The sequence below is a fragment of the Eptesicus fuscus genome, chromosome 13 (genome assembly GCF_027574615.1).
Source record: "Eptesicus fuscus isolate TK198812 chromosome 13, DD_ASM_mEF_20220401, whole genome shotgun sequence".
NCBI lineage: Eukaryota > Metazoa > Chordata > Mammalia > Chiroptera > Vespertilionidae > Eptesicus > Eptesicus fuscus.
Window position 1 is genome coordinate 2550675 of NC_072485.1, and position 20532 is coordinate 2571206.

A 20532-nucleotide genomic window follows, 5' to 3' on the forward strand; every position below is an offset into this window, starting at 1 on the left:
GTGGCCCTCAACCACTTGGACTAGTGCCCTGAGAAGAGAAACAGCAGAGAGAGAGCTCTCTGCCACGTGGGACACAGCAAGAGGCAGCTCTCTGCAGCCCGCGAGGGCTCCCACCACACACCGGGCTGCCAGCACTGTGACCTCGGACTTCCCCTGGTGCGGGCACATCCTCCCCTGGCACGGGCACATCCGGGCGCAGGCAAACCTCTGCTTAGTTCACTGCCTGCGCCCCCCGCCTCCCGCGCCCCAGGGAGACGGAGACACCCCACAGTGTTCCTCTGAATGAGCTCTCTGTGAGTCACCACCACCGGCTGGCCCCGCGGGCAGTGCCATCCCCACTCGGAGCCACCAACACAAAAGGCGTTTGAGGCGCCTCACATACAATTAAAACAGCTGTCAATATGCACATGCTTCTGAGGTGTGGGCGTGCGTGACATCCACCTTTCCCTTCGGCTGAAGCCAAGCGGAACATACATCCTGGTCCCCGGCTCCTGTCACCAGAGGAAGTGCCGTGTGAGGAGGGGGCTCGGCCTCGCCCTCGAGCTCCGGCCCCGCAGCCAGGCTGCCTGGCTCGCCGTGGCTGTCTGGCTGGAGAGCTGGAAGTTTTTAACCATAAGATTGTTCCAGACTTCAATTCTGTGGTCTCCTGAGAACATTGCTGTGTGTGTGTGTGTGTGTGTGTGTGTGTGTGTGTGTGTGTGTGGCGGGGGGAGGGGAGGGGGGGGGGGAGGGTGTAGGTGGGGGGGAGCCCAGGAGGATGAAAGGTACAAACATTAGCAGATGCTCTGACCCACCCCGCTGGGTTGTAGGAAGAAAGAGGAACAGATGTGAGGGCACTTTGGGTTTTTCAGGGAATCAGTCTGAGGAATGATAATTTCGTCTTTTTTTTTTTTTTTGTAGAGGATTTGATCACTCTTGCCTGGTTTGCTTCAGGTCAGTCTGTTTACCCTCCCTCCCTGCCTCCTTCCCTTCCTTCCTTCCTTCCCTTTTCATGCTTTGTCTTTTCTCTCTCCTCCTCCCATTTTCTCTCTTCTTCATAGGAGTTAGGTCCACTGTGTGATCCTGGACAAGGCATTGAACCTCCTGAACCTCAGGTTCCTCTCTGTGCAATGGGCATGCCAATATTGTGATAATTAACCTAGTCAGTCCAGGGGAAGCTTTTAGCAAAGGGCTCAGCACACGGCACGCGCTCTATGATGGGGGCGGGGTAACAGCTGTTACTATGAACATCACTGTCATCATCTCTCCTTCCTCCCAGCATGCACTGGGCCACCTCCCGGTGTGAGGTTCTGGGCCAGCCCTGGAGATAGAAGACATTCCAGTGCCTTCCTTGGGGCCACAGTGTTACCGGTGGCAAGGTTGCTTCCGCTTGCGCTCAGCTGCCTGTGGAGGGTACGATGCTGGTGGAGTGAGGCTGAGGCGGGAGGAGACACCTGAGGTCCAGGTCCTGGAAGGGCCAGGAGGGCTTAGCCTCCCTTTGTCTCGTGGGAACTGAGTTTCCTGGGACCGGCACACGGGCCCTGCAGACACAGAGGGGTTTCAGTGTCAGTACTTGTCACCGGCGAGTAAACAGTCTGCAGGGGCAGAGCCAGCATCTGGGGAGAGAGGAGGGGGAAGCAGCCACGTACAGCGCACAGTGCAGGCAGCTCTCTGGACAGCAAAGGGTTCGGTGGGTGAAGCCCAGAAACACCTTCCAGTTTCCACAGAGCCGAGGAGGGTGGTGCAGGCGCCTGGAGGCCCTGAGAGGAGATGGGTGGTTGAGAGCCGAGGCCCAGCTGCCAGCGATCTTCCTCCTGAGTCGCTGGTTTGCATAATGGAGTTGCCAATCTGCCTGCACCCCTCTGCGGACTCCCATCCCCCTCACTTGTGCTCCCCGCTGCCCCTGCCCCTGCCCCTGCCTGGGCCCCTCGTCTGCATCTGTACGCGCTGAGCCCCAACTACACGCGCATTTTCAGAGAAACTGCCCATTTGCTCTGCTAATTTAAAGAAACCTCCAAGTTCAAACTAAGCACGTAGATACCAAGCAGTAAACCAGGAGATGGTTCTTTGCACCCAGACAGTCTTCTGTTTTACAGCGAGGCTTGGCCGTGCGACCTTCAACTAGCCGCTCCTACGAGGCCGTGCTGGGTATGTGCCTGGCCCAGGCGGTGGGGGAGACACGCAGGGTGAAAGGACTAGAGCCGAAATGACGGAAAGGCACCTCCGGTGTTATAATGAGCTCAGTGGGAAAGGTCATACAAACTTGATGATCACACAATTGTTATAAAGCTGTAGAAGATATCCATGCATTCCTGCAATATATTGAATACTTACTGTGTGCCAGGAATAGTGAGAGGAATAAGGCAGAGTCTTTGTTGTTAAGGGCACTTCAAGGAGCATCCACTGCCCGGGGATGGGAATTGCTGTCGGGGGTAAGCAGCAAACGCAGGGGACGCCCAGGAGGATCTGATCCCACTGGAGGGAGCAGGCAGGGGAGGCTTCCCGGAGTAGGCGAGGCTTAAGCCAGGGAGAGTTGGTGTTTGCCCGCCGAAGAAGAGGGTGAAGGGCTATCCTAGCAGGGGGCACATCCCACGGGAAGACAGCGTGTCTGGGGACTCAGCGGGCAGAGCCTGGGGGTGCAGGCGTGTGGGGGAGATGAGGTCAGGAAGGGGGCAGAGGACGCCAGCGTCGCGAAGGGTGTTCTGTGTGTGACCAAAGCGTCTGAGCTTCTAGGAGCGGCGGGAGCCATGAAATTCTCTCAGGTGAAGGCCCCATCCCATTGCATTGTGGGAGGATCGTTCTGGCGGCCACAGGGAAGACCGTGGGAAGCCAGGCCGGAGAAATGGCCGAGGTCTCAGGGCACCGGAGAGCAGGCCCATGCAGAGGAGGCGGCTCAACCGCGGCCCAGACCTGAGGGGTGTCCTGCGGGAGGGACACGCTACGGCTGGCACAGCAGGTCCCCGCGGGCTGCTTGGCCCCTGCCTTTGGCGGGTGAGTGGCCTGGGAGCCGTGAGGCTGGTGCCAGGGGTGACCCCCCAGGACATCCAGGCCGCGGGCCCGAGGGTGGGCGTGCAGAGACAGAGCCCGGACTGAGGCGGCACCACCAGGAGCCGCAGGGGACAGAGTGGGACAGGGGTGCCTGACGGCAGGGGCGCGCTCCCAAGATGGGGGAATGGGATGGAGAGGCAGGCCTCCCACCTCCTGCTGGCTTTGCCGAGGGGTCTTTCCCACAGCCCTCCCTTCCCTGGAGAGCCCCCAGCTCGGCCTCCGCTAAAAAAGGTGGCCTCGTGTGCCACCTGCCCCCTGCACCCCATCCTGAGCTCCGTGACAAACACTGACCTGCTCTGCAGAGGCTGCACGGGGCTTTTTCATTGACCCGGCAGGTCAGCGAAGCCCGTGTGTCCCAGGCAGTCGTTCCTCCTCCAGGGCAGTCCTGCCGGGGCGGTGTCCCCGCAGGAGCGGTGTCCCCGCCGGAGCCGTGTCCCCACGGGAGCGGTGTGTGGTGTCCCCCCCGGAGCGGTGTCCCCCCGGAGCGGTGTCCCCGCCGGAGCGGTGTCCCCACGGGAGCGGTGTCCCTGCGGGGTGTCCCCGCCGGAGCAGTGTGTGGTGTCCCCGCCGGAGCGGTGTCCCCGCCGGAGCGGTGTCCCCGCCGGAGCCGTGTCCCCACCGCAGCCATCACTCAGCCTTGATTCTGCTTTGCCTCATTTAAAAAGAAACTAAAATTAAGCGAGCTCCGTTCTATCTCAGAAGGCAGTGAGCACTGAAGGCCTCCATCCCCAGTGGCAACCCAGTGCTGCATGGTATGGTTAGAATATTCTAGAACGGGCTGCTCAGTTTTCAGCTGGGTGGAGGAGAGCCCCTGCCCAGGTGAGGGCTTCTGCCCACATGGGGGGCGGGGGGGCAGGTGAGGCGTAGAGGCCCTCGGCACAGGAGCTGCTGCCCCAGGGAGACTGTGCTCCTCGCTTCTCCACACTGAGCGGTGCCCTAGGCGTGTTCCTGGGGTCCAGTTTGCTGTGACTGAGTCCTGGTTACTCACAGTGCAAAGCGGCCAGCCAGTCGCTAGTTGGCCTTACCCATTGTGTTTCAGACCTCGCTGGCCTTGTGCTCTGAGCTGCCGCTTCTCTGAGCCTGGGTAGGAGTCAGCCGGGACATCCTGGGAGGCATGAGGGGCTGGGAGCGAGGGCCCTGCCCGCTGCCCGGGGGCCTCTGCATGGGAGGGCAGTGTTGGCACGAAGGAGAATAGGAAGCGCATGGTTTAAAGCTGTGGTCAACCTCCTCACCTCTCTACACTCAGTTAGCACCTCGAGGCCGTCTGCCCGGCGAAGGGGGTGAGTGGGAGGCCAGGCTGAAGGCCGGGGACATTGCAGAGCAAGACTGTGGTAGGTAAGCTCATGCAGCCTTCAGATTCCTACACAGCAGTGCCGGCCAGAGAGCCAGTTAAAGGGCCAGTTCGAGGGCCAGAAAGAACAGGGCGCCCTGAGCACGAGGCCTCATGACTAAGTGCCCTCCTGCCCACAGAGATGAACATGCGGGTCAGGGCCCACCTCTTGCCATACTTTCTGTTACTAACTCTTCCTGTCAATGACCTTGGGCCATCTTTGTTTTGATTCCCACTCGGCCTCTATCTGTGAGATCAGCCCAGGAGGCACGTGGCCTTTATTGGAAAGCTGTGGCATGTGTGTGTGTGTGTGTGTGTGTGTGTGTGTGTGTGTGTGTGGCATCAGGGTGGTGTTTAGAGATCTTCTGGGTCCTCCAAGCAGATGTCAGGCAGAATGAGATGAGCAGCTGACTCGCTGAGAGGAAGTTCTGGGAGTATAAAGCGAACGGGAATGCCCGGCTGGCATGGCTCAGTGGTTGAGCGTCGACCTGTGAACCAGAGGTCATGGTTCAATTCCTGGGTTGTGGGCTCGATTCCCGTGTGAGTTGTGCAGGAGCAGCCAGTCAATGGCTCTCTCTCATTGTTGATGTTTCTTTCTCTCTCCCTCTCCCTTCCTCTCTGAAATCAATAAAAACATATTGAAAAAACAAAAAGAGGACAGAGAGTGGAAGTCGTGGTGAGAGCCTCCGGCCCCGAGGCAGGTGTGAAACCTGCGAGAAGAGAGGGAGGAAAGGGGCCTCCGGTCAGGAAGGGCCCAGCCTGCAGGGCAGCTCAGAGGGAGTGCCCGCCGGCCCAGTGAGGAGGCCAGGGCTGGACAGGATGCCCTCGCTGGCTGGCAGCAGCCTGGGGAGAGCCTGGTCCTGGCGGGAAAGCTGCCCAGGTGATGAGTACCTCTCCTGGTGACCTTTTCATGTTGGCAGGGCTTCCCAGTGCCACGTGCTCTGTGCTTGGCAAAGCTGGTGCAACAGGGTGGGGCAGAGGAGTCCCTTCTGCTCCCTCAGCTCTGCCAACGGGCTGTCCTGGGAAGGAAGGGGGTGTTGGAGGCACAGAGGGCAGAGGGTCAGGGTGTTTTTAAACATCATGGTTCAAAACACAATTCAAAACTGGGTTAAAGAGACATTTCTCCAAAGGAGATATAAAAATGGCCAGTGGCACATGGGAAGGTGACTGACATCACTAATCATTAAGAAAATGCAAGTCAAGCGCTAGCCGGTGTGGCTCAGTGGATAGAGGGTCAGCCTGCCGATCAAAGGGTCCCGGGGTCGATTCTGGTCAAGGGCACGTACCAGCCCAGGCCCTGGTCGGGGTGCATGCAGGAAGCAACCAATCAATGTGTTTCTCTCACATTGATGTTTCTCTCTGTCTTTCCCTAAGAATCAATGGAAAAATATCCTTGGGTGAGGATTAACAAACAAAACAAACAAAAAAAAGAAAATGCAAGTCAAAACCACAATGAGGTACATTTCACACCTACTAGGATGATACCTAAAAAAAATCAGATGACCCGCGTGGACAGGGCAGTGAGGAATCAGAGCCTTGTGCACTGTGGTGGGGATGCAGAGTGGGCAGCCTCTGTGGAAATCAGGGGTGGTACCTCCAACGATTAAAAATAGTATCGCCGCGTGATTCGCCGATGCTGCTTCTGGGCCTCTTGCCCATAAGAATTGAAAACTCGGTCTCAAGTGTCCATGGCCAGGTGATGGATACACACAATACGGGGTGTCCATCCATGGAATGTTATCCAGCCCCAAAAGGATACCTGCTACCACCTGGATGAACCGTGAGAACATGATGCTGAAATGAGCCACCACGGAAGGCACATTCCGTACGACCCCAACTATTGGGACGTCCTAGAGTCGTTGGGTACACAGGGACAGGAAGTAGAGTGGGAGTGGCCAAGAGCCAAGGGGAGGAGGAAATGGGGTTTGGTTTCAGTCTGGGAGATGACTAAGAGGGTAAATTTATGTTCTGTGTATTTTACCACAATAAAGCTAACATTCGGGGGCTGGGGGGAGGGGTTGTGGCTTACCATAAAAGAAGAGACAGGTAGATTGACCCAGGTGTGCTGGGGAATCTCTGCTTTGCATACTCCCACCAGGAGACGCAAAGGCAGGACCGGACCCTGGTGCGGGTGAGAGAGCAGGGGGCCTGCCCGGGGCCCTGCAGCAAGGAAGCTGCGGGGCAGGCAGCTGGGTGCGGGGCTGCGCACAGGAACGGACTCGGCCCGACCGGGGTCTGATCTCAGTGCTGGGTGACTTGTGCTAGTGATCTACCCTCTCCGAGCCTTTGTTTCCTTGTCAATAAAATGGGTGATGGTGGCAACAACACCGGAGATGTTGCGAGGCTAAACACCGTGTCTGTGATGCGCATCCGGAGGTTTCCAGCAAAGAGAAGGCCCTGTTCAATGTGAGCTCCCACGTTCCCCCCTGAAGTTTCTGTAGAGGACATGGGGGTTCCCAGCTGGTTAAATGCCAGCGGCTGCTTCAGACAAGGGAGGCTATACTACTATTCATGGGCGAACACGCAAGATGCCCTTTTCCGAGGTGTCGAGCAGGAACTTAATGTGTTGGAAGTGCGCTGAACAGCGACTGCTAAGCTTGTGGTGATAACCAGGGAGGTTAGCTTCTCTGGCTCCACGTGGGGCCAGATAACGAGGAAAGGAGAGTAGTTGGTGTCGGGGAGCCTGCCCTGTGCTGGGCCCCTGGAGGCGGTGCTGCCGCTGCTGCCCGAGGCCGGGCTCTGAGGCCCGTGGGGGTGGGAGAAGCGGACAGCCCAGCCCCCGGCCACATGGGTGACCCAAACCCAAGCTGGCAGAAGTCCCTGCCTTCTGTGTTCCTTTAGTGAATGCCCTTCAAACAGCACTTTCTAAATGCGCGGTGCCCAGCCTGGGCTGTGCCCCGGGAACTCTTTTCTTTAATCCCCCTTAATCTTTCGCAGCCGTCCCATGCCTTTCCCTCCTCTCCATCCTGCAAGCCTCCTGCGCCCCTTCAGTCCAAACACTGAGAAAGAGCCCCCGGAACCCTGGAGAGAGAAAGCCCTCGGGCGTGGGCCAGCTCGGCCTGCTGCCTTCATCTCCAAACCGGCCTCTGTCTGCGTGAAAACAGGGGCAGTCAGACCCGGAGGAGGGCGCTCACAGCCACTCCCCACCCAGGCAGGACGGCCCCCCTCACCTCCCGCCCTCACCTCCTTTCCCTTTCCCTTCCGCTTTCAGCCGTGTTTGAAAACTGTCGTAAAAACATGTTTTGGTCAATTCAGTCTTTTTCAAGCTGTTCTCCTAGGACCCCTCTTCTTAAACCTCCCAATTTCCAAGGCTTTTGCTAACATTTCTTGAGCATCTACTATGGGATCCAAGTGCGTGACTTACATTATCCTATTTAATCCCAACACGACCTGCAAGGTAGGTCTTACTCTTATTCCCGTTTTGTAATTGAGGAAACGGAGGCTTAGTGAATTGATCGTTTGCCCAGTCTACCCTGGGTGTTAAGTGGTAGAACCAGGACTTAAGCCCAGGTTCATTACAACTACCTAGTTTTCAACCAGGAACTGTCTCTCAGTTGCCCCCAACAGTGCCTCAGTGCCCTTTCCTGTGGCCACATCCTCTAGACCTCTCTCCCCCAGCCAGCCTGAGCATTTGAAAGGTGCCCCTCTGGGCTCCAAGACGCACGCCCCTCCCTCGGCTCCCCTCCGCACAGGTGCCCGTGGCCTCACTGGGCCTTCTTTCTCTGCCCCCTGCAGGCTGGCTCCTCCCACGCCCTGCCTTTGGCCCTCTTGTCTTGCCCTGTCCGCGCTCCCCGGGTGCATCCATGCCCCGAGATGTTAACCATCCCCTGGGCAGTGATGACTCCGAAACGCTTTTCTGCAGCCCCCGCCACGCTCAGCAAGGCGCGAGCTCACGCTCTCCCCACTTCACGTACGTCCTGGCTCCTTTCTTCCTGAGGTTGGTTAGCAAGCCCGTCTGCCAGGTCCTTTAAGCTAGAAGTCCTGGGAGCCATCAGCCGGGATGTCGTTCTCTTGTCCCTCACCTGCGGGAAAAGCAGGTCCTTCAGAGTCACCTTCAAAATAGCCAGGACTCTACTTCCCTCTGTCCCGCTGTCAGGGCTCTGGTTTAGGACCTTGTCATGTTCCCCTAGATCGCTGGTTGTTTTGCTCCCAGTATCTTCCCTTCTAACCCATCCCCTACACAGCGACCAGGTGTCTTTCTAACGCCCAGGCTCCCACTCTGCCCTCAACATTCCCTGTCTTCCAGTTACCTGGAGGCCGAAGTTCAAGTTCACAGGCATCCAGGGCGACCCACCCACCACTTGGCTCCAGTGACCCTCGGGCCTCCTCTGCCACACACGCCTCACCTGCCCCCCTGCACGGGCGCCATTCTGATGAGCTATTCACAAGGCCCTGGAAGTAGGCCAGACATTCACACCTGCACAGAGCGGGCGGCCCCAGGTCTGTCTGTCCATGATGCTTTCCTCAGCCAGTGGTCAGCTGTTCCTCAACTCAGTTCCCATCGCCGGCACTGCCCTTCCTGCCCTTCTTATGGTGAGTTGTTCAAGTGTGTGTCCTGGTCAGATGGGGCAGGGACCTCGCTTTCTTCTGCTGGGGCTCTATTGCTGAGGAAGTAGATGGCAGGGGGTGGGGTATCTCTTAGGCATTCCATAAATGCTCATTTCCCTTCGTTTTGAGACATAAACTGAATAGGTGCCCGGAGACTGTAGATGGAGAATGTATTGTAATTCTCAAAAAAGTGGGAAAATATAGAGTCCAACAATGACAGGGGGAGGGAAGCCCCCCCCCCTACCCTGAGCCGCATTTAGGAAAGCACAGGTGGTCACCAGGAACCAGCTTGTGTCCACTCAGAACCAGTCACGCCCAAACCACATCTTCCGTTTGCATAAGGACGCTGGGCCGGTCGGAGAGGACATCATGGCCACGGGGCAGCTGGGCATGAAGAAGGCTTTGACAGCCTCCCCTGTGTCCCTGAGCAAGGTCAGGGAGCATTGCAGTGCTGGTCCATTCACGTGTTGAGCTAGGAGAGAACTTGGGGCCATCAAGCAGCCCTCTCACGTTATAGGTGAAGAAACGGAGACCCCAAGGCTCATGTTTTCTAAAGAAACCCCGCTTATTAGCCGCACAGCAGGGCCCTGGTCTGCTTCCCCAGCCGAGCCGGCCCGGCTTCTCCCGGAGTTTCGTTGGCTTGCAGCCCACTGAGCAACGTGCCCAACAGAAGCTTTCTACCTGAGAGGGCTGTGGACGGTGCTGCACTGCCTTGAGCCTTGACCCTGACCATTCGGTCATTTACCAGCAATTTATCAGGCTTTGGAGTTAAACTCAGAAGGCGTGTTTTTCAGGTAAATGAGTGACGAGGATGCAGAGGGGAGCTGAGGTGTGGACTCCAGGATCAGGACCCAAAAGGCCTTGCAGGCTGGAATCGTGGGCTGTGTGGAGAGGTGAAGCTTAACAGGAATCAGTGGAAAGTCTTGCACTGAGGTCTCGAAAAAATCCATTTCCTGAGTCGCAGCTGGACAATTGGACTGGATGGAGGTGCAAGTAGTAGAGGCCCAGGTGTTGGGGTTGCTCGTGAGGATCTCGGGGCTCCTGGCTGCTCCCACAGCCACAGCAGGTGCCAACAACTGCTCTTGTTCGGACGGAACCAAGTCAGACGCCAGCAGGGAGGCTGTGACAGTCCCCGGGGACCCTGCTGGTCAGACCACATCAGAGCCGGAGACCTGGTCTCAGCATCACACTTGGAGGGACTTTGAGAAAACAGCAGGTGGGAGGCAGGCCCTCTGGGCGGTGATGAGTTGGAATACGGGCCACGAAGGAGCGGCGGGGGGGGGGGGGTGATGAGAGCCCTCCGCCTGGAGAGCCTGTGAGCAGGAGGCGAACTGGACTGGCCGTGAGCTCCCGGGGCGGAGCCTGGCGCTGTGGGCCTGGTTAGTAGATTCTGGTTGCAGGCAGGGGGCCATTCCGGTTGGGCTCCCCACCCAGCCCCACATCCCTGTGCATCCTGAGCCCGGATGGCCGGGTGCAGACAGCAGTGGGGACTCCCTCTTGGGAAAAAGGTTGATTTAGGCGACCTGGAGGGTCCTTTCCAGGGACTGGCTGCTGTGGTTCCTCGACCTTGCGTACCTTTACAAAACCGGACTTGGCACGGCGATTCTCCCCCCTCTCGGCCCAGCACCCTTCTCCGAGCTGAGTGGTAGTTTTAGTTTAAAATTCCAACCACCATCTCGTCACTGAGCACCCACTGTCGCAGTCCTATCCCACGGTCTTTCCTTGGAGCTGAACAGCATTAGTTCATTAGCTGGCGTAGAAAGCAGGGATGTTCATTGTAAACTCAGAGTGTGATCCTGTTCTGGACATGCCACACGATTTATGTGATAAAGTTACCTTTATATCGATCCTTATTAAAATCGCTTTATTGAGGTACGATTGACATAAAAGCTGCACCTCTGAGCGTGCACAGCCTGAGGGGCTGACTGGTGAAGCCACCACCACAGTGTCAGCACCAACAGCCATCCCTCCGCACCTGCTCCCTGAGTCTTTTAGGAGAGAGAAAAGGAGAGGCCCCACCCTCTGGGTCTGAGAGCTGAGAGCGTGGGGGACTGTGGGGGGGGGGGGGGGCAGAGCAGTCACCGGGAGCAAGAATCAGACAAGGGCTGGTGTAGCAGAGGGAACCAGGGCTGGGAAGGGAGCTGGAGGGGCGGCAGCAGCGAGGAGGGGAGAGGGGCAGAGGGGGGGCAGGGCAGCCTGGCTAAGGCGGTGCAGTGCTGACGGGATCCTTGGAACTTGGCCTCGGGGAAAGGAACCCTCGGTCCTGCTGCACCTCGGCTTAAAGACTCCCGTCCCCTCAGCCAGCTCTCCCGAAGGGACTTACTGATTTTCAGTGGAGCCCATTGAGGTGGTTGTGCTTCCCAGGGCTGACGTTCTCGCAAGTAGGTAGTTTTCATTCTCACGGGTTAAAAAACCTCTGAGCAGACGCTGGGGGTGGGGGCGCAGCCCCTGGGCCTCACCCACCTCCCAGCTCAGGAGGCATTGAAAGGGGGACGAGGGGTGGGAGGGGGGATGGGCCCTCCACAGCCCTCCCCTGCTCCTCTCCCGAACACGCCGTGTCCGTGTAGCCGTGGCTTTTAAACAACATTACACACACTTGTCGTCCAAGATAAACTGTTATTAAGATTGAGCACCGAGCAGGGACCAGAATCCGACTTCCCACTGCCGCCGCTCAGCCCTGGTGAGTGATCCTCTCGCCAGCCCAGCTCCTGGGCGGGGAAACGGCATTATTATCGTTAATAAGCCCATAATGGGGGCCAGACAGTGTCAGCATCTGCGACAAGCCGCGTCCGGGTTAGTCTTCGGTGAGCACACAGGAGCCGCCCGAACGTCACCGGCAGAAGCACGCGTCACCGGGAGGCAAACGCTCGGCGTCGGCTGGTTGGTGGAGGCGGGAGGCTGGTGGCCATGGGCCCAGGCCGCCCTAGGGCTCTGGGTGGGCCCGGAGTCGGACATCGGAAGCCCGGGGTCTGGCCCGGCCTCTCTCTGGCTGCTGTTCTCAGGGAGGCCCGTCCCCGCCCCCACGGTCCCGGCCGGTCATGTTAGGGGGCACTTCCGACCCGCCACCTCGGGCGCAGTCGGGGCTGGAGGGACTCCTGGGCTGGGCCGCACCCGCACGTGCTCTCCCTCTTCACGGTCGCGCGGGGGCAGAGCCTCTTCGGCGCCTTTTGTCATGGCCCGGTGCCCGGTGCCCGGGTCGCAGGAACCGGGAGACTTCCTCTCGCGCTGGCTTGTTGGTTTGGGTTTTCAGCCGGGAACCCCGGGTTCACACCCTCCCTGTCCTGAGAGCCGGATGGACCAGAGAGGGCCCTGCCGCGCTGGAGGAGGCGGCGAGCCCCCGGGAGGCCCCGCGGAGCAGGGTGGGGACAAAGCAGATCCCGAGAGGAGAGGGGACCTGCCTGTCCCCGGGACTGGAACCCAGGTCCCTGCCATCCAGGGCGTGTGCAACCTGGTGGAGGAGGGAGCCGGGTGCTCCCTCCAGCTCTGCCGTCAGCAGGCTGGGGCCTCGGACGGACGCAGCTCGCTGCCTCTGCACCCACTCTCCGCTTCGTGAAATTAGTGGAGACACCTGGATGGTCGCTCGCAGTCCTCCCCGGCTAACCCTAAGCCTGCGCACGCCTCAGGGAAATTCCCTGGCGGTCCCCAGGGCGGTGCCCAGGGCGGTGCCCAGGGCGGCAGAGATCGGACAGCCCGCAAGGGGCCGTGTGGAGACCCTCAGATTCCTCCGTGCCTGGCAGGGCCTCGAGTCACTTTTCAAGCTGCCAGAGTCTACCCTCGGCTTTAAGCTCCCCGGGGCCAGGACCTGGGTGGGGCCCCCCATTGCCGTGCTTGCCCACAGCGGGCCCAGCCCAGGCTTGCACTGGCCGTGAGGGTGAGGCAGGACCGCAGTGCCCAGCGCCGTGTGCCCGGCTGGGGGGGTGCAATAACACCCTTCAGGCATCTGAATGGCGGGATTAGTGAGCTGCTTAGCAGATGAGGGAGCCGCTCTCAGCGCTGGGTCTTTGTTGTGTCTCTTCTCAGTATTGCCTGTGGCTTTTGAAAACGACCTACTGAGTGCCCACGATGTGCTGGCACCATGCTAGTGACACGCAGGGATGACAGGAGCGCCTCTGGTGGAAGCTGCCTCTCCTTCCCTTCCCCGCCCCGCCTCCTCGCTTTCCCCTGTCCCTCGCGTCCCTCTGTACTGCTGCTCTCCGCAGTCTGTGTCGTGGGCCTTGGAAAGAGTTCCAGGTGTTCGTCTGAGCAACATTATGCAGAATTAAGTTCCAGGGTAATTTCTGATGCAAATACCTGTCCTCCAGGAGAATGTGAATTGAGCTGCTGCTGGTCTCAGCTCAACAGAGGCAGCTGCATTTCAATCCAAGTCTCGAGCAGTCGGGGGAACGCCAGGGGTGTCGGGGATACCCTCGGCTCCTCCTTGGGAGGCCCAGGACCCCAGGACCGGGCTCCCGGGGTGGAGGGAGCCATGAGCAGCCATCTTGTTCGCCCCCATGTCTCATCTGAGCATCCCAGAAAGCCAAGGGTCGCATCCCCAGCCCCTCCCTCCCCTTTGTGATGTGTTCTGTCTTGCTGTGTACTTTAGGTCCATCTTGCTGTGTGTCCGTTAGGTCCGTCTTGCTGTGTGTCCGTTAGGTGCGTCTTGCTGTGTGTCCGTTAGGTCCGTCTTGCTGTGTGTCCGTTAGGTCCGTCTTGCTGTGTACTTTAGGTCCATCTTGCTGTGTGTCCGTTAGGTCCGTCTTGCTGTGTGTCCGTTAGGTCCGTCTTGCTGTGTGTCCGTTAGGTCCGTCTTGCTGTGTGTCCGTTAGGTCCATCTTGCTGTGTGCGTCCGTTAGGTGCATGCTTTCAAATCCCAGTGTGCCCGCAAATCCCTGAGGGTCTTGTTAAAGCACGTATTCCGGGCGGCCTGAGACTCTGCATCCTGACCAGCCGTGGGTGAGGCCGTTCCGCCAAGCACACTTCAGCAGCCAGGCTTCAGAAAGGTGACGGGACTCAGCAAAACAAAACACAACACAACACAGACAGCAGTGTGGTGATAGCAGAGGAACAGGGGGAGGGAGGTAGAAGAGGGTAGAGGGGATAAATGGTGATGGAAGGAGGGCTGACTTGGGGTGGTGAGCACACAATACAATATACAGATGATATATTGTAGAGTTGTACCCTCTGAAACCTATATAATGTTCTTAACCAATGTCACCCCAATAAATTCAATACATGAAAAAAAGAAAAAAGAAAAGTGATGGGTAAAAAAATACACAGCGATGTTAAAACAAACCTAAAATCAAAAACCAAATAACCCTGTTTGGTGGAGTTCATTTGTATGGTCCTGGACCGTTTCTGTCTCCCCAGAAACTCCTGTCTTCAAGTCCCGTGGCCTCGGCGGGTGCGGGTGCTGGTGCCTCGGCGGGAGCCAGGGGCACAGTGCCCCGAGCTGCCGTGGGGGTTCGAGCGCAGTGCCTGGCACGAGGGAGGCTCGGCGCCTGCAAGGGGACCTGCTGAGATGGCAGCCCCGGGAGGACGGGTGGCTCCTGACCTGTAAGCCCAGGGGCGACCCAGGCGAGCCCAGCACCCTGCACACACACACACACACACACACACACACACAACCACACACACACACACACACACACACACACACACACACACACATCCCACACACACCCTACACATACACACACACACACTCACACACACACACACACACACACACACACATTCACACACACACACACCACACACTCTCTCTCTCACACACACACACACACACCCCACATACACCACACACACTCACACACACACACATACACACACACACACACACACACACCACACACACACCACTCAAACATACACCCACACACACCACACACACACTCACACACACAGACCACACACACACACACACATACACACACACACTCACACACACACACCCACACACACACACACACACACACACACACACACCACACACCACTCAAACATACACCCACACACAACACATACACACACACAGATTACACACACACATACACATACACACACACACACACACACACACACACACACACACACCCAGGCTGCTGTTCAAAGTTGGGTGCGGCTCCATCTGGCTTACAGGTCTTTGGCCGGGAGCTGGGACCCCTGGGGCTCGGAGGGAGCCTGGACCTAGTCTGAGGCCTCAGCTGTTGCTGAGGGTCAGCCTGGGCTGTACGCGGCCCAGTGGGCCAGGTGCAGCTGCAGACAGGGAATCTCCAGCAAAACTCCCACACGGCCTCCAGGAAGGGGGAGGCCCACCCTAGGCCCAGCCCTGCCCAGACCCTCCTTTCCCGCCTGCGCAGGAGCAAGGCAGCTGGCAGGGAGGGCCCACGCTCACGGCCACGGGTGGTCATCACACACCATTAGCATCATCATCTCTCTTCATGACGACAGGACTGAACCCACAGCTGAACTCGCCACGTCCGTGGGAGCCAGGCAGATCAGGAAAGTCTCAGAGCAGTGAGTTTGTGGCCCAAAGTCACCCAGAGGTCAGAGTGATTTCAGCCTCCTCTTGGGGAGCTCTGAGCTTACAGCGGTTCCAGGGCTGGAGAGCCAAGCTTTGGGCTTTCCCAGAGCATCTGGAGATGCCCATTCAGAAGCCGTAGCCCCCGCCAGCAGACCTTGCTCCTGCGCAGGCCCCATTACAGGAGGTGAGGGGCCTCCAGGTTGCCCTGGGTCAGGCCTGTCCCAGCACTCTGCCTGGGCCCAGTTCCACATGCCCTACCCATGACCCTGGCTCCATGCACAGGCTGACCTGACCAGAAAAGGGGCAGGAGGTGGGAGGCGGGGGTGGGGTGATGACAATAGTGCCTGCCTGAGGGCCAGGAGGCCTGGGTTCGAGCTCCAGCCATTAATTTCCCGTGTGACCCGGGCTAGTCACTGAGCCTCTCTGGGCTTCACGGTCCTCATCTATGAAAGGAAGAGCCCGGTCAGCCAATCTCTAAGATTCCTGCCAGCTCTGAAACTCTCGCTCCTGCAGTTTCCCCACAACGGCACTGCCCACCCTGTGACCCAGTGCCAGCTGCCTGCGACAGGCCGCGGGAACCGCTGGAGACGCCTGCATGCCTCCCTTTTGACAGAGGACCTTGGCTGCCGCCAGCCACCAGGGCGGGCTCTGAGCGCCGGCTCGACCAGCCTGGCTCCACCACAGCTCACCTCGGCTTCCTCGAAAGGGGACCTGGGAGCCTTCTTGCCCCGGGGGATTGCAGGTGGGCAAGCAGACACCCACCCACCCTTTAGCGCAAGCTCTGAGTGCACAGCAAGCCCGGAGATGTGCGAAGAGAAGGGTTAGGCTCCCCCAACACCCGTTCCCTGTTTGTTCTCGAGGGCACACACAGATACGCTTCCGTTTCACATCACTGACAAGGGGTCCGCGCTGGGCAATGCACTTAAGCTACCCAGACACAGCTCATCAGCACAGGAAGGCGAGCACACACCGAGTGGGCCCCTCCTTCGGCTCCATCCCGCCCCGCCTGCTCCCGTTAACTCCACGTCTCTGTGTATAACCGAGTGAAGCGGCTTTGATACGCTGTCATCTTCACCCCACACCCCCCCCCTCTCTTTTTCTGGTGAATGAAATGTGAGAACGGTGTGCTCCCAGCTGAAAACCAGTGCTGGTGGGTGTCCCACCTTCCCGTGGGCTCTGAAGAGGCCCTGGCTGGCAGTGGGGGGCCGCAGGTGGGAGGGGAGGGAGGAGGAGGAAGGACGAAGGGGAGGTCACGTGTGATCTCCTCCTCTCCTGTCCTCCCCTGTGCACACCCTGCCGTGGATCAATGCACATGCAGGGACTTGGGAGTCCCCACCGCCTCAGGAGCGAATCAGCCCGTCCGCGGTTAGAAGGAAGGGACGGGTGCTGGGACGACCTTAATGGGAGAAAACGGCCTTCTAAGGGTCTATTCCTTGGTGCGTGCCCGGCAGGGAAGGCAGGTGCGGAAAGGAGGTGGCTGGTGGGGCCCGGGACGTGTCTCTGTGTGTGTTTGTGTCCGCCCTTCTTTAAGCCAGTGTCAATGGCAACATGGACAGCCAGCCAGCGGGTGCTGAAACAGCACGGACTCAGCTCACAGGAGCCGCGAGCTCTCGGCAGTGCTCATGCAGGAGAGGTGCTCCCACGGGGGTCGTGCTCCCGTTTCACCCGTGGGAACTGCAGCATGGACAGGGAGTGACTTGCCCACAGCCACACAGCTTCTACATCGGGATCCAAGCAGGCGAGGCCCAGAGGCAGAGAGCCTCTCGGGCCTCCCAGCCCTGTCAGCTGTGTGGCCGCGCACCGCTCTGAGCTCCCATTCCCTTCTGGGTCATTAGGAGACTCAACACGGGAAATGCCTGGCGAGGTACTTCGCAGACTTTGAAGTGATGCTGATAAGCACCTGGATAATTGAGCTCAGGGTCCGCCTCCGTGCCCCAGAGGCGCGTGCACTTGGCGCATGCATTATGCACAGTAGGTCTGTGCTCGCAGCGCTCTCCAGCTTACCGCTGGCCTGCTGACAGGACACGGGGCTGATGCCCCGATGTCCTTCCTGCAATTTCCTTGTTCTTTCAAATGTCGGCATTCCCTCATTTCATCCCTCGTCCCTCATCTCATCATGTTTCATGATATTGCAGGGTCTTTGTAAGCTGCCTCTAATTCCTACTGGAGCAGAGTCAGGTACGAATTAGTCAGACAAATAACAGTGGGTGTTCCCTAAGTACCTCTCAACTGATGCAATGAAGGAATAATTATGGGAGAATGAATGAATGGATCAGTGAGTGGACACACCCTCTCCAGAGGAATGGAGGGAGAGTGTGACATGTGGAAAGTGGGGCAGATCTGGGTCTGGTTTCTCTTTCAACCATTTGATAACCCCGGGATCTTGAACAAGTCACCAGCTCTCTTTGGGCCTCAGTTTCCTCATCTGTAGAGTGGGGGCGGGACAGTTTGTAGAAAAGCAGAGAAGCCTGCTCAAGGCAGCTCTCCCCTTCTTCTCCCCTCATGGCAGCTCCAGCCAGCCTTCAGACTTCACACTCTTCCCTGCGAGTGTCACACACCGTCACATAGCCGTCTGGGGGACACGGGTCCGATTCCTTCCAGAACTCTGCAGTGTGTGCGGCGTCAGGTCCACAGAGCTGCAGCGCTGGCTTGGGTGGGGTGCATTCTCCTTGTTGTCCCCCCTGACTGACTTAAAAATAGGCTTTGGGCCTGGCCGGTGTGGCTCAGTGGTTGAGAGTCAAGCTATGAACCAGGAGGTCACGGTTCAATTCCTGATCAGGGCACATGCCCAGGTTTCGGGCTCGATCCCCAATGTGGGGCGTGCAGGAGGCAGCCAATCAATGATTCTCTCTGGTCATTGTTGTTTCTATCTCTCTTTCCCTCTCCTTTCCTCTCTGAAATCAATAAAAATATATTTTTTGAAAAATAGGCTCTGGGCCCCTTCGCAACGCCAAGGGGTCAGACATGGGTGCAGGGGTCAGACATGGGCTCAGGGCCCCCACAAAAGAGCAAGAAACTGACCCAGCAAGGCGGCGTGCTGGCAGCAGAGGTGAATCTGAGCAGGTTAGGCCCAGGTGAGGGTTACAGCTGAGGTCAAAGGTCGTGGCTGCTCCCCAAGCCTGGGAAGGCACTGCCCCCCACCGAGAGCAGCAGGTCAGAATGGCTGCCAGGCAGTTGCCTTTCCACATGACCGGTCGCCAGGCCTCCCAGTGGCCCTCCCTGGGAGTTTCCCCCAACCCTCTGGGGAGGGAGGGTGGCTGCCCCCTCTGCTGCCCACTGCTGACCCCACTCGGGCAGCCCTGACCCAGCACCAGTGCCCGCTGCCTGGCGCCTGGTGTCTGCCAGGGCCCTGCGCCCTGCGGCCTCGGGTCGCACACCGCCTGCAGCTCCCGCCCTCTGCAGGCCTCACGCTGACCGCCACGCGGCGGCCAGGCCCAGAGCCAGCCTGTGGGTGCCAGCACCCCGCTCTGTCCTGTTCCCGCCCTGGCCAATGGGCCAGATGCGGCCCTTGGTCACCCAGCGGACGGCCACGCAGCCGCTGCCCAGAGTCCTGCCAGCGTGAGCCCGTGCGGCCCCGCTCCAGTGCAGGGGACTCAGCTCGCAGACTTCACCTCACTTCTCTGAGTCTCTCTGCTCATTGGGAAAATGGGGGCACTGCTTCCCGCTCACAGGCTCTGAGGGGTCCGTGTAAATACGTAGCACAGTGCCCGGCATGATGGCGTGTCCGTGAGGCTCTGCTGAAGAGCCTTCTCAGACACAGGAGCGTGAAGTCCACACCGAACAGGCTGGGCTCCTGTGGACCAGGAGATGGCTCGGCGTTCCGCCTCTGCCCGCCCGCCTGGCGCTGCTGGCTTCCTCCCCTGCTGTGGGCAGCGCCCGGGGGCCCTGCGGCACACCTGCCTCGGGCTTTCTGTGCTCAGCACACTCATGGCCCCATCTCAGCCAGGGTCAAAGCCGAACCTGGCCTGCGGGACTCTGGCCCCTGCTGCCTCTCCACCCTCAGTCACCCCCACACCCCACCCCACGCCTCCTGCTGCCCAGACGTGCTGCCCTCCGCTCCCCGCCTCCTGCTGGGCCGCCCTTCCACCAGAGGACCACGGGCCACGCCCTCCCTGCCCCCAGGACTGTCTGAACTCCCAGGGCGTGTTATAATGTCTTCCCTGTGAAGTAACAATACTCCCCCCGCCCCTGCTTCCCCGGCCGGCCCTTAACACCGTCTGACAGGCCAAGGGTTTCCCTGTCCGTCCCTTGCTTGCCCTCTCTCCTGGACTGCAAGCCCCAGAGGGGCAGAGCCTTGGTCCGATCCCTTTATCGCTGTGTCCGCGGGACCTGACCAGTTCCTGCACGCAGCAGGTGCTCAGTGCATCTGTGCCCATGCATCTCAACCAGAGCATCAGGCTCTCGGCTGTCCAGGCTTCTCTTCTCCTCCCCGCCAGCCTGGGCCTCGCCAAGGCAGGTGACCCACAGGAGAGAGGAGGGTGATCTGTTCCCACGCCCCTGGCGTCGCTGAGGAAGGATAAGAAGAACAGGGCCAGGGCACGCCCCGCTGCTGCTGCTGCTGAAGCTCGCTCTCGGGGGCAGCGCCAGCTCCTGGGTGGCAGGTGAGGTCCTGGGGCAGTGCTCGGGACCCACAGCCCGCAGCATCCTGATGGCTCCCGCACCCCCGCTCGCGCCTGCTCTAGGCCACCCCGCGGCCCAGCAGACAGCCCTCAGGAGCAGCTTCCGGAAGAGGCTCTCAGCCGCACAACGTGCGGGTGGGAACGGGGCTGCGGCCTGGGCAGCCTGGGCTTACACCAGCTCTGATGCTCAGTAGTCCCTTCACCTCTCTGGGCCTCAGTGACCTTGTCTATAAAATGGGGTTCATCGTAGTATTTCTTCGGGTGTGATGTTTAAATGAGAGGACGTGTGTGAGGCCCTGAAGCAGAGCCAGGCCCGGAGGAAATGGGTTCTCTGTGGTGTCCACTTGCCCCTCTGTAGGCAGCAGCCACTCCCCCTCCGCCCCCCGCCGAGCACCTCAGTGCTCCCCGCAGCCTCCAGAACCCATTCTGCGGCCCCGCCCACAGGCCAGGGCCATCACCAGCCCCTGCTTTCAGCCCAGAACCCAGGTCTCACTCCCCGAGGACTT

General features: G+C 59.2%; 1 protein-coding gene across 1 annotated transcript in view; it reads left to right on the forward strand.

Moving 5' to 3' along the window:
- DSCAML1 (DS cell adhesion molecule like 1) overlaps positions 1 to 20532 on the forward strand; it is a 305318-nt gene that overhangs the window by 72325 nt on the left and 212461 nt on the right. The window lies entirely within an intron of this gene.